General features: G+C 38.5%; 1 pseudogene; it reads left to right on the forward strand.

Moving 5' to 3' along the window:
• The window catches only part of LOC102419623, a 79,496-nt pseudogene that overhangs the window by 44,263 nt on the left and 16,961 nt on the right, over positions 1–18,272 (forward strand).

Genomic DNA, 18,272 nt, shown 5'->3' on the forward strand with positions numbered 1-18,272 from the left:
TATATACATATATATATATATGTATATATATATATGTATATATATATTAGTTTGAAGGATTTGTTATTCTCCCTTCCTCCATTTTTCTTCCATTATGAAATAATTTTAGAAATAAAATATTCAGTTTGTCTTAATCCATTGTGACTGTATATATAAATATGTAATGTAACACCATGAGAGGAATAATCAACATATGTAACATATCGTATAAGTAACTGATTACTAGTTTACAGAAATATGTGGCACATTTTATAGGGTCAATAACTGTCTGTAATATACAAAACTTCCAAGAGTAGTAAAACTGAAAAGGTTCAGGTTTACCAATTAAATTTCTAAGGGCATTTAAATGACTCAGGCTTGTACATCTTTTGAAACTCTTTACCTGTTTGTTCCTGGTAGATTACTTCCTTTAGTGGCATATGAAACTATACTGAATAAGTGACAAAGAATGTTAAACAATGCAAAAGTTTCAGTCACATTCTTTGCAAAATGTCCTGCAATATTCAAATTTCCTCCAGGAAGGAAAACTACATTTAGCCCTACACAGCCATCCCCACGTTTTGCTCTCTGTCTGTTATGGTCTTTCTCGGCAGGCATAAAAGACTGCATTGTCTAGTAAGGGGTGTTAATTTCAGAAGTTTCCAGTAGATTTACCACAATAACTAAAAGAAAGAAAGCCATTTGCTTTCTATAGGCATCGTCCAATATCAGAGCTCTGTGAGGTGAAGCATCGGAGGGTGTCAAGTCGGCTAAATGGGCTTTAGCAGTATGCATCTTTTCATACAAATACAGAGGACAATTATTCCCTCAGGTTATAAACTCTCCTTTTATTTTCACCTTCATTGATTCACCATTAGTTGTGCAAAATCAAGCTATGCATCCTCTGTTCCTATTACACTGTTTAAAAAAAGTTATTCTCTAGGCTACTGTTTGTCTTTAAGGATGTACAAAAAATATAACTTAAACCTCTAAGTATTGAACCATACTTAGTGCAATAATATTATAGTTCCCTGGTGAATTTGATACATTCTATTGTTGCTATTATTTATAATGTAAAATAATACATTTCATGAATAATAGCTACATAGTTGATATCAGTTATTTCATTAACTATTAAATAGGTCATAAGGAAGAAAAGAAAGTGGTGGCTATGTTTTCAACTCAGATGACAGAAATATTTCATGTTTTTTTCTGACTTACTTTTGGTTGAAGCAACTATTAACTTATTGTAAATGTAAATTGTGTGTATAAATTGAAATACAAAGGATATCCTAAAACTTCTTTTTTACAAAATCTTCATTCTAAGGAGTTTACACATATTAATTCATTAATATAAATGTTAGAATATAGGGTCTATCATCCATATCACCATCATCATGAAATGACAGGACTGTTAAACAGTGTGTCCCCAAATCATACACATAATAGGTGGTAGTACTTCAGATGCAAACCCAGTCAGTCTGTCTCTAGTTGTGCTCCTGACCCCTTCTGTCTCTTGAGTCCTTCTGTCTCTTCCTCTCATGCTGCCATTTAGCTACACCGTTTGGTTAACCTTTTCCTTTCATTCTCAGTGATGCCTCCATATGAAAAATTGTAAACTGATCAATTTCACAGACTTGCAAATAAGAATTCTGTAACTTGACTACCTGGATCAAAGAATTATTAGAACATGAATTATTAGAGCAGGAAGCATACAATAGTATGTTTTTATTGATTTTTAGAGAAAGACGTAGAGGGATAGATAGAAACATCAGTGAGAGAGAAATCAGCTGCCTCCTGCATACCCACTACTAGGGGCATTGAGCCCACAATCCAGGCATGTGCCCCAACTGAGGATCCAACTGGTGACCTCCTGGTTCCTGGGTTGATGCTCAACCACTGCGCCATAGCATTTGGGCCGGAAGCTGTTATATATTTAAATGTATATACTGAAATAAAGACTGAAATTTTATGGACTTAAATAGGAGATAGCTTTACTCCAAAAATAAAATTATTTATTTACCTGTAACAAAAATACAATCTTTAGTGGTAGATAGTAATATGCACATCATGAAATATATATTGGAGTACTGGAATCTGATAATGGATCAATCTCTTTTTCTGTCATTTACTTGATTCTACTTTATTCAGAATTACTATAATATATATTAATACTTATTTGTATGGCAAATATTTGTTTGACAATGTTTTTATTGAAATGGATTTCCTTCCATAGATTCCTAATTAATGATACACTATCAGAAAGAGCAAAGAATGGAAATCATAACTCAAAAGTTAGGATTAATCTCCATTGATTGTTGGTGTTTTTTTCAATTGCTGGTAGAAGAACTTAGGAAATTACTGTGCAGCATGAACCTCTCCTCTTTGTTGCTAGGAAACAGTCATTTGTGATTATTTCAAGGCACTGTCACCTGGAGTAGAAAACACCTCTCTATGCCAAGATGCCGTATTAGACAGATCACATCACTTCAAGTCCAAACATCTGCTGAGACAAGGTTGAGTGTGCTATAAAGTCCTATTGGCTGCATTTTTTAAGAACATGTGTTTCAAAATTTCATGTGCCAATTAGTCTATAAAATATTTATTGAGTCTCTAATATATTCAGAACACTGTAATTGTCACTATGAGCCAGCCAAAGATAATAGTTTATAACCCTTCTACCTCTCTAAAGAGTTATTTATAATCTAAGGCTAGAAATAGTTTCAAACATAAACCACATGTAACCTTCCTTAAGGCACTTCAGAATCACAAGCTGAGTGAAGTACAGAATGAAAGACACACCCAATGCAGTTGTTCCTTCTGCAATGTTATTTAAATTCTGGTTGAATAAATTTAATAATATGTCCATCTATCTATCTATCTATCTATCTATCTATATATCTATCTATCTATCATCTATCATCTATCTAATCTATCCTTCTAAGTACCTATATGGCAAGAACCTTATTCTTTTGAGGCAGTCTAGTGATTAAGAATTCTTTACACCATTTGTCCTGATTGACCCAATCATAGCAAGAAAGGAGAGGTAATATCTCTTCAAACCTCTGAATAGCCCTCCTCCCTAAAAATGTGGCTTTATCTATTCTGTAAGCCCAGTTCCCTAATTATTTCATACTAGTGGCCCAGTGCACAAAATTTGTGCACATTAAAAGGGGATTAATTAGAGGAAATATTTTAATATTGCTATTTGCCCTTTCTCTATAATAGAAATGTCAGAGATGAAAGAAAATTAGTAAAATGTATATGAAAATATTCCCCCTGTCAGAGTATGAGGCATGCCGTGGGACCCAGAGTCAAGTTCCTGCCCACCTGCATACACCTCGAAATCGCGCAAGACCCAGACCCGGCTGGCCCCGGCCCCATTGGGCAAGATCCAGACATGGCCTACCCAACCCCATCAAGCCTCACCGGGTGAGGGGGCGCAGCCTCAGGTCTCCTGGCCCAGTGCCAGGCCGGGGTGCATCTTCAGGTCCCCCAGCCTGATGCCCAGGGGGGGCATAGCCTCAGGGCTCCCACCAAGCCCTGCTGGGTGTGGGGGGGGTGCAGCCTCAGGTCCCCTGGTGCACACTAGGCGTGGGGTGCAACCTCAGGTTCCCTGGCACACTCTCAGGTCCCCTGGCCCAGTGCTGTGGTTGGGGGTGCGGCCTCAGGTCCTCAGGCCTGGGGCCAGGGTGCAGCCTCAGGTCCCCTGGCCCGAAACCGGGGTTGGGGGCACAATATGAGGTCCCCCAGCATTGGCCAGGGTGGAGGGCACGCTTTGAGGTGCCCCGTTAAACCCTGCAAGGAGGGGTGCGGTCTGAGGTCCCCTGTCAAGCCCCGCTGGGCGGGGGAGTGCAGCCTGGAGTCCTCCAGCCTGGACGGGGGCAGGGGGCATGGCCTGAGGTCCCCCATTCTGGCACTGGGGTGGGGGGTGTGCTTTGAGGTCCCCCAGACTGGGCCAGGGTGGGGGGCATGTTTTGAGGTCAAGCCTCACCAGGTGAGGGGGGCACAGTCTGAGGTCCCCCATCCAGCCCCACCGGGCGGGAGGCACAGCTTCAGGTCCCCTGCCCTGGCCCAGCACCACACAGCCTCAGGTCCCTGCTGATCACTCGTTATGGCTCGTTACGGGAACCCTGCCTCCACTGTGGGCATAGCCATCTTGTGATGGCATGATGGTGTGAGGGTTAGTTTGCATATTACCTCTTTATTATCCTAATATATAAAAACCCTGGGTCATAACAACTGGTCACGATCAAGGCTCGACCAACCGGAAGTCAGTCCTGCAGTCAGTGACTGCTGAGTGGGCTGCAAATCAGGGCCAGAGAGAGGCCTGAATAGAGAAGCAGGGACTGATCCATTTGCCTCTGTGGCAACTTTTTATCAGCACTTGCCTCTCTCGTTCTCTCCCAGTCTCGCCTCCATTTGTCTCCAGGCCTCCACCTGAGCTGCTGATGAGTCCTGCCTTTCTGATCAGGCCCCATTGATAGGCCCAGAGATGCTGACTGGCATAGGAACTGACCAATCAGAACAGAATCTCGGTGCTATGAGGAGCGAATGGCTGCCTAGGAGGTGGAGCTTTTGACATTGATTGACATAGGAACCGACCAATCAGAACCAAATGTGGGTGCTGTGAAGAACCAATGGCTGTCTAGGAAGTGGAGCTTTTGACACTGACTGGCATATGAGGATCCAATGGCTGCCTAGGAGGAAGAGCTTTTGATGCTGTCTGGCATAGAAACTGACAAATCAGAACCAAATTGGCTGGCAGAGGAGGGCAGTTGGGGGCAAGATCAGGCAGGCAGGAGAGGGCAGTTAGGGGTGATCAGGCAGGCAGGGAGAGGGCAGTTAGGGGCAATCAGGCAGGCAGGCAGGTGAGTGGTTAGGACCCAGTGGTCCCAGATTGCAAGAGGGATGTCCCCCAAAGAGTCCCCAATTGGAGAGGGTGCAGACTGGGCTGAGGGAACGCCCCCATCCATGCACAAATTTTGTGCACCAGGTCACTAGTATAGGATAATATTCTGAGGTGGCTTTATTTTATTTAACTCTCTTCAAGCCTTTAGGCCCAATAAAGCTCAACCAATCCAACATCTATCGTGTTTATTTTCAAACAATTACCTCTCTGGCTTTCTGCTAGAATTCACTTTGTTCGGTGTGTTTTTTGTTGGTTTGTTTTTTTGTTGTTGTTTGTTTTGCTTTTGTTTTTGTTTTCTCCCGGAGATGTATTTTTTTCTGAATGAGGATCATTTATACAAATACACCTGGAGACATACACAGAGGTTATGCTGAATTCTCACAAAAGAGAATGAGAGCCACTAAGATCTTAAAATAATTTGAAGCCAATAAGTCTTCACCATGGAAAAAATAAGGGAATGGAGTAGAGTTGGGCTTGGAAAAAAAGTAGAACTAACAAGGTGTGATCAATTTTTTTTTTCTAGTTTAAGCCATGTTGTGGCTTGAGGTGCTCCTTTTTATTTAATATATTTTTATTTATTTCAGAGATGAAGTAAGGAGAGATAGAAACATCAATGATGAGAGCGATTCATTGATCAGCTGCCTCCTGCACACCTCACACTGGGATTAGAACCTGCAACCCAGGCATGTGCCCTGACCTCTAGGAATCAAACTGTGACTTCCTGGTTCATGGGTTGACGCTCCACCATGGAGCCATGCTGGTAGGACTTGAGTTTCTCCTTTAAAGAAGAGGCAGAGGGTATACTGTGCTGCTGGGTAAAAATGTGAACTTAACTAAAATAAAATAATTCAGTTATTATAATTTAGACTATTGCACCTAATCTTATATACTAAATTATAGCTTAGTAGGATCAGATGACCACCACAATGCTAACCAGGAACAGTGTCAAAGAATTAGACACTTTGCCTAGGTAGGATAGGAGGTTATTATCCCTATCTACCTTGCAATGAACAAGTACACACTCCTCCTGGTGTCCTGAAAAATCACTGTCCCAATAATCAACTGCTTTCTGATGCAGTTTGTCCTTGCCCTGTACAGACATGGTATGCCAAGAGAGAAAAGAAAACATGAGGTCTAGATCTGTAAATTCATTTTTTTCTATGATGAAATGTTTAACATTTATTGAAGTGATTTTCAAAAACCCACAGAGTCAACAAATTTTGAGTGATTTCTTTTTCATCTTATTGAATTCTATAGCTTTCTACTTTAATATTTAAAAACTATTGTTTAAGATTAGAAAATATATTTTCTAAAACACATTACTTCATCACTGATTGCTAACTGATTCCTGTTTCCAACTTTTAACAGTTTACTTTTTCTTAAGTTGTGTGATGTAGTGTTCCACTTTTAAAAACAATAAAAAAACTTTATCAACATAAAAATGTACTGAGTTTCTTATGGTTTCATTCTGCTTAAGAATGATAAAAAACAAAGAATATAGTATTTTGATCTGAATCTATATCTGAAGGTCTGACACTATTTTTATTTTCTGTGAATATGTTTCCTTCTTGAGAAAAGAGACTGACAGGCCTATTTAATCTTATATATCGGCCACAGTGATAACTTCCTAATAAATATTTCATAGTGTTATACTGATAAAGAAGATAAACGTTATGCAAAACTTGGCACAAACATGATTCAGGAAAGCTTCTTCTGAGAAATAAAACACCTGAGAGCCTGTGCACCTGAGAAGACAACCCAGACAACTCATTTATTGGGTGATGTTACTCTGGGTTTCTGTAATGATATTCTGCTCGCTTGTGGCCTTAGTGAACCTCTGTGTCCCAGCTGCTGTACAATACTGTCCACAAAGCTGTCTAAGGACATTGCTCCATTTGTATCTGTTAATAAATAGTTTCTCATACTTTGTCTCAGGACATCAAAGCAAAGTCAACTTTTAAATGTTCATCAAGAACTCTTGTTACGGGTCTAACACATCGTATTTATATTGCAACAGAAAGAATTTAATAGAAAAAAATGTCTGGCTGTATAAATGTGATTATCGGCAAAACTGAAATATAGTCTTCAAAATAACTTAGACATTCAAAATAGCATTCCTTCTACCTGGAGATCTAACTACTACTTGAGGATGATTCTTCATCATTTGGAGATGGCAACAGTTAATGATCTGAGTGTGTGTTTTAAAAGTTAAAAAGTATTGCAAATCTCTTATGATTGTTATCTTCTAAATTTTTTTTTTCTTAGAATATTTTACAGGTCCTTTTTCTGGAGAAAATTCCAGCTAAGATAAGTTTATTAGCTCATTCTTCTGGTACAACTTCCTCCTATATATGAACACATGATAATAAACTTACCTTTTCCCTTAGAGATATTGAGGTAGGAACAATCTAAATATTTAACGTCATCAGTTTTTCTCAAGAAATTGTATTAAAAAGTATTAAAAATATTGAACACAGAATATGGCAGAAGAAAATGTGTTGCATAAAGAAAAAAAGTTAAGTATGAAAAAAATATCCATTGCCAGAATCAGAATAAAAAACAATAGAGTGTTGAAATTTAGCAGGTTTATTAGTTAAAACACACACTCTATGGCCCACAGAGCCAAAAACATGTACAATCTAGCCCTTTGCAGGACGTTTGTTAATCTCCACCTTAAATAAATCACAGAATTTTTTTCAATATAGTAATATTATAGGTGAACTATGAATAAATGTAATGACTACCTTGGGGGTGTAAACCCACTTTAGGACCAGATAATGGAAAAATAGTTTTGTTTTTGTTTTGTTTTTCTGGGTCAGAGAGGCCTAAGCTAAATTAAATTGAACAGAAGAAGAAAACAGAGCTCTCATAAACAAAAAAAAACAAACAAACAGAATTTCCAGAGAAAAACCACATATGAAAAACATGTGAGAGCTTCCCTCTTAAAATTACAGGTAAGCAGTTAATAAATATTTTGGAACCCCCACAAAGACTGGAACAGCTTATCTCATTAAGGTATAGTTAGGTTTGATGATAAGGGTGAGGAGAGTGAGTAGGGCAGCATAGTTTAATCCAAGCATTATCAGAGGAGTTTCAATATGGCAGTGGAGTTGGGGTACTGCAGGTTATTATCTATGAAGTAAAGGAATGTGCCATGTAATATTGTGAGACTATAACACAGAAGAAATGTTCAAAGAAAGTGAGACTAAATGATGGTGGCCAAGAAAGAAATATACAGATGAAGTTAAAGGAAGTGTAAGTATTGAACCCATCAAAGGTCATGTTCTAAGTGGCGGTACACAACACTGGGTGAGCTAGGATTGCCATACACACCCTGAGCAGCAAGAGTGACCCTGCCAAGCTCTTTCCTGGGAATGGCATTCAGCATTTCAGCATCAAGCCACCATAGTTTTTGATCTGTGTCTGTGAGCATCTGTGCTTTATCTCGATTTCTTGTGTTCATCTGTTAACAAGATGTGTCCCAAGTTAATTGCTTCTTTGCTATGGCATTTTAATTTAGGAAAGGTTTCATAGAAACTCTGGAATTTTGCTTGGGGGGGACCTGTATTTCAATTTTATAAAGCATATATTGGAGTGTGTGAAACACACAAATTACTATCTATTTTAGTGAGCAGCTGAAGAAAGACAGAATACAAGATCTTCATAGCAGAGGACCTGGTCACAGAGTTGAGAGAGTAAGCGACTAGACCAATTATACATATAAATATTAAAATCAATAAACTCGGTGCTAAGGAGTTTTAGAGTAGGTGACAGTGATTCATATGCTAAAACTTCACTAAATGAGGGAGAGTGCTTCCAGGTTTGGAAGATGTCTGCAACAAGGATAGGGGGTCAGTGATAGAGTTTGATGAGATGATCAGAATCAGTGCTTCGTAGTAGAAGAAGGGAGATTCATCTAAAAGCAGCAATGGAAAGAAAGGGTGTCACTCCAACTCTAGCCCCCGTGCTTCTAAAGGATGGCAGGGGACAAACAAAACAACCATCTCTTGAAAGCTGCAAGAGAAGAAGAAAGTTAAAGGAAGAAGAAAGTTAACCAGACTTCAGTTAAAGGAAGAAGTAGAAGGGAACCTCAAAGAGGTTGAGAAAGGAGAGGTATTTGCAGAAGACTATGTATTCCAGAGGGAAATTTTGAAGAGTTTCAGAAAACGGGAAGAAGTCTGTTAGCATTGCTATGATTGACATGGTGTGTATCACTATGAAAGTATTTCTGTTGTTGCTATCTTCTTTGTAGTTTTCCCTTAATGTTCTTTGGATATACACAGGTTGCATTTTTCTTACAGTTCACGCAAAGGACCTTTGCTATTTGGAATTTTAGCATTCCTGGTTAAGACTAACTTTTTCATCTCATTAAGGTATCATTAACATGAATACATTTATTAATTCAGCAAACACTTAAGTGCCTCCTCTGTGTCATAATTTATGACATTACTGGTGAACAAGACAGTGTCTACATGCATGGAGTTTATGTTCAAGTAAGGAAGATCATTAGTAATCTGTAAGTTTATGAAAATAGAAATTTGAATTATACACATAATAATGTAGATGCATAAAAACTTAATAATAAGTCAAATGACTGGAATATTTATTTTTTTTTAATTTTGATGGTCAATATTGCCTAAATACTTTATGAAAAAATATCCAATATGGTGATCTTTCTGAATTTGGATTTTAATCAAATTATTATTATCCCATTTAACCAGAATTTACTCTATTAAATTCTCTCCTTGTCCTCTGATCCTTTCTTTGGTTCCAAAATTGTCACTGGTCAGTGAACACATGTTGAATAAATAAATGGTTATTTTGCTTGTCTTAGCATTGTGGAGCCTACATTGAAAACAGCATTTAGCTTGATCAATGTTAGAATGAGTCTAACTAAACCAATTTTGTCCATTGCAATTATAGGTCCCAGACTACACAGGATAATTCTAAGGCATTTCCCATATTTGGAAGAGTAAACAGTATTCACTTTTTCTTTGCTGTTTGGGTAGTGATAAGCAACCTAGAGGTGAGATAAGCAACAAAGCTACAACAACACTTGTCTGAAATGGCCATGGGTTGATGAGTGCAGAAGAATTGTCTTTAGTTGCAAAAGTGTCCAGTACATTTACAATATTATAATAAAACAAGAGTCCCAATGCATGAAATTGGTGCAAGAGTAGGCCTTTACAGCTGCAGGGGCTGCTTGGATCCCTCCCTCACATATGTGGGTGGCTGCCTCGATCCCATGGCTGCAGCCTCAGCTTAGACCTGGAAGGACGTCTGGAAGGACATCTGATCTAATTAGGACATTATACTTTTATTATTATACTAGAGGCCCAGTGCATGAAATTCATTCACGGAGGGAGGGGGTCCCTCAGCCTGGCCTGCACCCTTTCCATTCCAGGACACCTCAGGGGATGTCCTGTGGGATCGGGCCTAAACCAGCCATCAGACATCCCTCTCGCAATCTGGGACCGCTGGCTCCTAATCGCTCACCTCCCTGCCTGCCTGATCAGCCCTAACCACTCTGCCTTCCTGCCTGGTCGTCCTTAACTGTCCTCCCCTGCCGGTCTGGTTGCCCCTAACTGCCCTCCCCTATGGGCCTGGTTGCCTCTAACTGCCCTCCCCTGCCATCCTGGTAGCCCCTAACTGCCTCTGCCTTGGCCCCCACCACCATGGCTTTGTCCAGAAGGACATCTGGAAGGATGTCCAGTCTAATTAGCATATTACCCTTTTATTAGTATAGATATTAACACTACACTCTTATATAGCAACACAATGCTGTTTATAATATAACTAGAGGCCCAGTGCACAAAATTAGTACACAGGTAGGGTCCCTAGTGGTTGCCGGCTGCCGTCTGTTGGCTGCTAGCCAAGGTCTCCCTTCTCCGGCTACCGGCTGCCAGCCGGGGCCTCCCTTAATTCAGTGCCACCCCCTGGTGGTCGGTCATAGTGAGCAATCGAACCTCAAAGGGACACTTGCATATTAGCCTTTTATATATATAGATTAGCACATATGTAAATCCATGATGTATATGTCACTTTTTTTTTTTAAATCTCATTGAAGAGCTCACATTCTAAAGAAGAATTTCTGAAAATCTTTGAGGACACATCAAGTGAAAGAAAAAACTCTGAATATACAAAATCAATAATGTTAAATACAGTGAAGGATGCTAGCTTGGGAGCTGAAGTTGGAGCTTATGAAGTCTACATAATATATGTCACAACCAAAAGCTTATTAAGCCATTTGGGGGTAGAACTGGATGTTTCTCTCGACTTCATGATTTCTGTGAAGGAAGTGATCTTTTTTAGTATAATTTCAAATGGACACTGATTGCCAAATCCCACATCCATTCCAAAGTCAGATGGAAAAGCCATTCAGCAGCCATAGAAAAAGTCAGAGAGGGACCAAGAAGTGACAAAAAATAAGCAGCAAAAAAGAAGTCAGTGTGATGTAAGGCTGTGGTCATTCTGAAGATGCTGCTCTGGGAAAAACAAACAAAACTTTTCTTTAGAAATACCACTGATGAAGAGAGAAGTTACAATGTGAACTTTAATCAGTTGTGAACTGACTGAATATTTACCAAGCTTGAACTAAAAGCCCAGAGACAAAGAGCATGCTGTCTCATACAGCAATTGTGGGTGAGCCAGGCAGGGGCTAAAGAAAAGGAAAAATAGCTAGAATCATGATAATAAAGGATTCAATTTAAAGAGTGTTTTTTTATTCAGTTACTTATGCTATAGTCACCATCATAATAAAAGATTGAGTTATAAATAGATGTATTTTCATAAGACAAACATTCACTAATAATACAAATTCTTTCAGCTTTATAATGTTTCACAAACACTCCTTTTAAACATTTTAACATCCATAAGAAGCTGACAAGCCCTAGCTGGGTAGCTCAGCTGGTTAGAGCGTCATCCTCATATGCCAAAGTTGCGAGTTTGATCCCCAGTCTGGGCACATGATGAATCTCTTTCTCTCTCTCTCTCTCTCTCTCTCTCTCTCTCTATGCCCCCCCCCTTTATCTCTCTGTTTAAAATCAATAAATAATAAAACGTATAGACAATTGTTTTGTTTTTTAAAAAGAAACTGACATTTTGTCATTCTCAAATGAATACCTATTTTTGTTTTGTTTTCTATTTTGCTAAAGAAGCCATAAACTCTCTGCATTTTGTTTCCAGTTCCTTTTATTGGTATTTAAAACATATGGAAAAATAAGTCATCATGTAGCTTCCTGGATATTTCCTCATTTGTACCTTTATGTACTATGCCAAAGACTATTCCAGAGGATGTGGCTAAGGAAAAGAAATCCATATATTGTTTATATAAAATAAATGTTATACATTAGAGCGTCGGCCTGCGGACTGAAGGGTCCCGGGTTCGATTCCGGTCAAGGGCATGTACCTGGGTTGCGGGCACATCCCCAGTGGGAGATGTGCAGGAGGCAGCTGGTCGATGTTTCTCTCTCATCGATGTTTCTAGCTCTCTATCTCTCTCTCCCTTCCTCTCTGTAAAAAATCAATAAAATATATTAAAAAAAAAGAAATCCATATATTGTTTATATAAAATAAATGTTATATATAGTGTATAAAAGTCACTCTCATAAATGTTTGTATGATTAGGAATTGTTTAAAATGCCAGTTATACATTACCATGAATATTTTCTTGAAATAAAAATATTTTCTCTGATAGTTAAATATTTTTAAATCATAAAATGTATCACTTATTTCTATACTAGAGGCCTGGTGCACAAAAATAGTACACTGGGGGGGGGGGTCCCTCAGCCCGGCCTGCTCCCTCTTGCAGTTCAGGAGCCCTCGGGGGATGTCAGACTGACAGCCAGACATCCTTGAACATTGCTGCAGAGGTGGGAGAGGCTCCCGCCACCACCCTGCGCTCGCCAGCCATGAGCCCGGCTTCTGGCTAAGTGGAGCTCCTGCATTGAGCGTCTGCCCCCTGGTGGTCGTGCGTGTCATAGTGACTGGTTGTTCCGCCATTTGGTCTATTTGCATATTAGCCTTTTATTATATAGGATTTACTGGAGTAGATTTAAAAATTGACTTCAATTCTTACTCCTCACACCTATGCCATGACTTTATCGTGAAAAAATGTATACTTTCCTACTTCTTAATTTTGAGTTGGTCACTGAGATTTTCAGTGACCAATGGCATATTAGTGGATGTGATATGAACAGAAGTCTGAATTAAAACTGTGGTAGAGTTTGGCTTCTTGAACTTCAGGAATACCATGCATATACCACAGAAGCAGAGAGAGGTTTACCAAGGCATGACACACAAAAAATATTTTGTTAGACTAAGATTTCAAATAATTACTACAGTCAGCCATCAGCACAGCAAACTAAGCTATACACATTAATTTGGAAAGTAAATTAATAATTCTGCAGGATTATTCAACATCACATAAGAAGCAATGTATCTCCAACCCCTCCAGCACCACATATCCCAGCTTCCGTTTAAAATATAGTTTCCTGTGATTATAAAGATGTAGAAACAGAATGTTACCTTACTTTTTCTATTTTGAGTGACTGCTTAGATTTTGTATTTGTGTTCAACAAGTTTTAAAGTGAAAAAAAAATTTTGATGGGTAAATATTTTACTTATCAAATGCTGTTTAGTTTTAAAATACAAGTTCTTATTAAATGTAAATATTATCCAGTCAATGTATATATTAATATAGTGATGTTACCAATTAATACACATTTACCTCATAGCTATTACTAAAAATTATTTTGTACTTTAAGGGAAGAAGCACGTTAATAACAAATACTGTTGATTTATCAAACATGGTAATTAGGTTCCTGGGGAAGAATTTCCTCACACAGAGCTCCTTTGGCCTCCCTCAGAAGGAACCAATCTGGTCTGAGTCAATCCGACGGACAGGCAATTCACATAACAGTGAGTGTGAGAACAGAGGCTTGCCTTTACAACCCTCAGTGTTATTTAGAATTATTGTGGCATTAGTATACTGAGACATGTACTGTCTTTTGAGACTTTCATTTATCTATGGCTCAAATTGTTTTATCCTCCATTTCACCTTATACAATGTCTCAATTTAGAAAGGTCTGAGTGATTATCTGTTGATTGATTGATTCTCAGTCTTAGACTGAAGGAATTTACAATCTCTCAGAAGAGAAAAAAGCCCATGGGAAAGTTATAGCAATGGAAGATGCTGTGTGATTGTACAGGTGGCGTGCACATGATGAATGCTATACGTGTGTTAAAGGAAGGAAAGAAAATATAGAGTTACTGGTGGCTTTTGTGGAAGAAAGTATAGAATTGGTAAAGTCTATTAAAAAACAAGCTTTGGGCCTGACCAGTATGGCTCAGTGGTTGGGCGTCGACCTATGAACCAGGAGATCACAGTTCCATTCCTGGTCAGGGCACATGCTTGAGTTACCCAGTGGGGGGCATGAAGACGGCAGCTGATCAATGATTCTCATTATTAATGTTTCTATTTCTCCCTCACTCTCCTCTCTTAAATCAATAAAATACATTATAAAGAATTTTTTTTGGTTTCTATTTAAAGAATTGATTGAATGCTTACAGAATGGGGGAAGGTATGTGAGAAAATGAAGTTCGTAACAGAGGCATGACTGAGCCTGCATTCTCAGGGATGAGTGTCGTGGAGGAGGTATCTTCAGGAACAGGCTGCAATGGATTCAAGTCTTGCCTCTTGCCCACTTGAACAATTCAAGTAATATGACTTACCATTCAGGGTCTTTGTTCTATTCTATGTAAGATAAACAATACTTTCTTAGTGGGACTATCTTGAGGATTAGGAGAGGTAAATTACAGGCCTATTTTAAACATTAAGAAACTATTAATTTCCACCATTCACTTTATTTTTTCTCTCATGGTCCCATATATTCAATTTTAGCCCTATTTTCTTATTTCCATTTCTGTGCTAAAACATATCTACATTTCTAATGTTCAGTTTACGTTGGGACTATGAAACTAAGAGAAATGGGGCCATAAAGCTGGGAGATCAGTACAGGCATTCCTCATTCTATTGTGTGTTGCTTTACTGCACCTCACAGATACTGTGTTTTGTACAGATTGAAGGTTTGTGGCCACCCTGCATTGAGCAAGCCTATTGGCACCATTTTTCATATTGCATTTGCTCACTTAATGTCTCTGTGTCCCCTATTGGTAATCCTTCTTATAGTCAAGCTTTTTCTTAATTTTTACATTTGTTATAGTGATCCATGATCAGTGATCTTTGATGTTACTATTGTAATTGCTTTACCATAGAAGACAGCAAGTTAGTCCTTAAATGTCATGTGTGTTCTGATTGCTCTACCAACTGACTGTTCCCCCTTCTCTCTCCCTCTCCTCAGCCCTCCTTAGTATATGAAACACAACAATATTGAAATCAGGCCAATTAATAACCACACAGTAGCCTCTAAGTGTTCAAGTGAAAGGAAGACTCACAGGTCTGTCCCTCTAAATCAAAAGCTAGAAATGATTCAGTTTTGTGAGGAAGGTACATCACAAGCTGAGAGAACCCAGAAGGTAGTTCTCTTGCATCAAACAGCCACGTTATGAATGCAAAAGAAAAGTTCTTGAAGGAAATTAAAAGTACTACTCTAGTGAACACAATAATAATAAAGCAAAATAGCCTTATTGCTGAGAATGGAGAAAGTTTTGGTGATCTGTATAGAAGATAAAATAGCCACATTCCCTTAGCCAAAGCCTAATCCAGGGCCTTAACTCTCTTCAATTCTATGGAGGCTGAGACGGGTGAGGAAGCTGTGAAAGGAAATTCTGAAGCTAGCACAGGTTCATGAGATTTAAGGAAAGAAGCTAGCTCCATAACAATAGTGCAAGGTAAAGCAGAAGTGCTGAGGTAGAAACTTTAGCAAGTTATCCAGAAGACCTAGCTAAGATACTTAATGAAAGTGGCTACATTAAAAAAGAGAATTTCAATGTAGACGAAAGAGCCCTAGATTGGGAGAAGATGGACTTTCATAACTAGAGAGGAGAAATCAACGCATGGCTCTAAACCAGTGGTTCTCAACCTTCCTAATGCCACGACCCTTTAATACAGTTCATCATGTTGTGGTGACCTGGCTCTCTTGTTAGGGGCTAATACAACTGGTGACTTTCAGTTGAAGTCAATGCTCATGTACCATTCCAAAATCCCTAGCTCAGTGGTTCTCAACCTGTGGGTCACGACCCCTTTGGGGGTCAAACGACCCTTTCACAGGGGTCGCCTAAGACCATCGGAAAACACATATATAATTACATATTGTTTTGTGATTAATCACTATGCTTTAATTACGTTCAATTTGTAACAATGAAATTGGGGTCACCATAACATGAGGAACTGTACTAAAGGGTCGCGGAATTAGGAAGGATGAGAACCACTGCCCTAGCTAGTGCCCTTAAGAATTATGCTAAATCTACTCTGTGTGCTCTCTAAAAGCAACAACAAAGGCTGCATGATAGCACCTCTGTTTACAACATGACTCACTGAATATTTTAAGCCTACTGTTGAGACCTGCTTAGAAAAAAAGATTATTTTCAAAATATTTCTGCCCACTGACAATGCACTTGGTCAGCCAAGATGGAGATGTACAATGAGATTCATGTTGTTTCCATGCCTGCTAGTGCAACATCCCTAGCAGTGTCCCTGAGATAGAATCTACTCCTGGGGAAAATGCTATGAAGAGTGTTGAAATAACAACAAGCAATTTAGAATATTTCATAAACCTGGTAGATACAACAGTGGCCGGGTTTAAGAAAATTAACTCCAATTTAGAAAAAAAAGTTCTACTGTGAGTAAAATGCTATCAAATAACAGTGCCTCCTACGGAGATGTGGATCCAGAAAGGAACTGTCAATCATTGCAGCAAACTTCACCACTGCCTTATTTTAAGAAACAGCCACATCCAACCGTCAGCAACTGCCACTCTGATCAGTCAGCAGCCATCAACATGGAGGCAAGATTCTCCACCAACAGAAAGATTATAACTCAATGAAGGCTCAGATGGTGGTTAGCCATTTTTAGCAATAAGATATTTTAATAAAGTTACATATATTGTTTTTATACATAATGCAATTACACATTTAATAGATGATAGTATAGTGTAAACCTAACTTTTTTATGCCCTAAGAAAGCAAAAAATTCACGTGACTTTGTTTTATCGCTATGTGATATTTACTATTTGTAGTGGTTTAGAACTAATTCGGCAATATCTCTGAGGTACGCCTATATATTGAATGAGATTCTAGGATTCTCTTTAAAAAATGTGACCAATGTACCTAATAACTGTACTCTAAACAGTCATACCCAGCAAGTCAGAGTCTATGGAATTTTCATGTTTCCTCAAGTGTGAATGATTCAGAATGGTTACTCACAGGCAAGAAATGGAAAAGCCCTCTGTGTGTCAAAATATTTCTTCTTGAGCAGCTCAGTAAACTAACAGAGGTGGAAGCAAAGGGCAGCAGTAGAGAGTTAACAGAGACTAGGCAACAGATGCAAGCAGACACATGCACCCTCACACTGGAACTGTATCTTATCACAAGATTTTCTTTGAGAGGTTTAAAGGCACTGAGATACATTCAATGTTGCACTGAAAATAATTCTGTTGTACAGAATGTGTTCTTAGAGACAGACACACTTACAGCATGATTTCTAGGTCAAGACCAAATGCTTTGAAAGAAGATAATTTCTGCATCTATATTTTCAGTTATTGTAATTGTTGCTTTGCTTCTCTATACATATATTTATAAAATCTTTTATAATAAAATAACTTTTAGAAGTTCTTAACTTGTGTCTCAGAAAAGCATTAATTTTCTTTTGGAAGACACTGAATTCAGAAATAATTTTGTTAATCAAAATTATTAACACTTGTTCAGAGGGTAGAGGTTTGCCACATATCTACACAGGGTTACTTCCTATATTGGTCCAAAATGATCACACAGATAAAAGGATGAACAAGAAATATGCTAGAAAATCACTAAGAGTAACTACCCATATCATATGTGATTTGGGGTGTTCTAAAAAATTAAGACAAAAGCACAATATAATTAAATCAAAATAAAAACATAAAACACTAAGCTGAATTCAATACTGCAGATCTACAAATAGCATAGTTTCATTCAACATCTATTTGTTATAACATTGATGATTTGTGGGAGGAACTCAACTCTTGCTTATATTAATTAATCTATGATAAAATTTGTTTTGTTATATGTTGTTCCACCACAGCTCCAAGAAAGAATATATGCAACCCCATGTTCATAGCATTGCAATTTACAATAGCTAAGATCTGGAGACAGCCCTGGTGCCCATCAGTAGATGAGTGGATAAAAAGCTGTGGTACATCTACTCCATGGTTATCTTACCCTTGAG

This window comes from Myotis lucifugus, unplaced genomic scaffold, assembly GCF_000147115.1.
Source record: "Myotis lucifugus unplaced genomic scaffold, Myoluc2.0 scaffold_159, whole genome shotgun sequence".
Classification (NCBI taxonomy): domain Eukaryota; kingdom Metazoa; phylum Chordata; class Mammalia; order Chiroptera; family Vespertilionidae; genus Myotis; species Myotis lucifugus.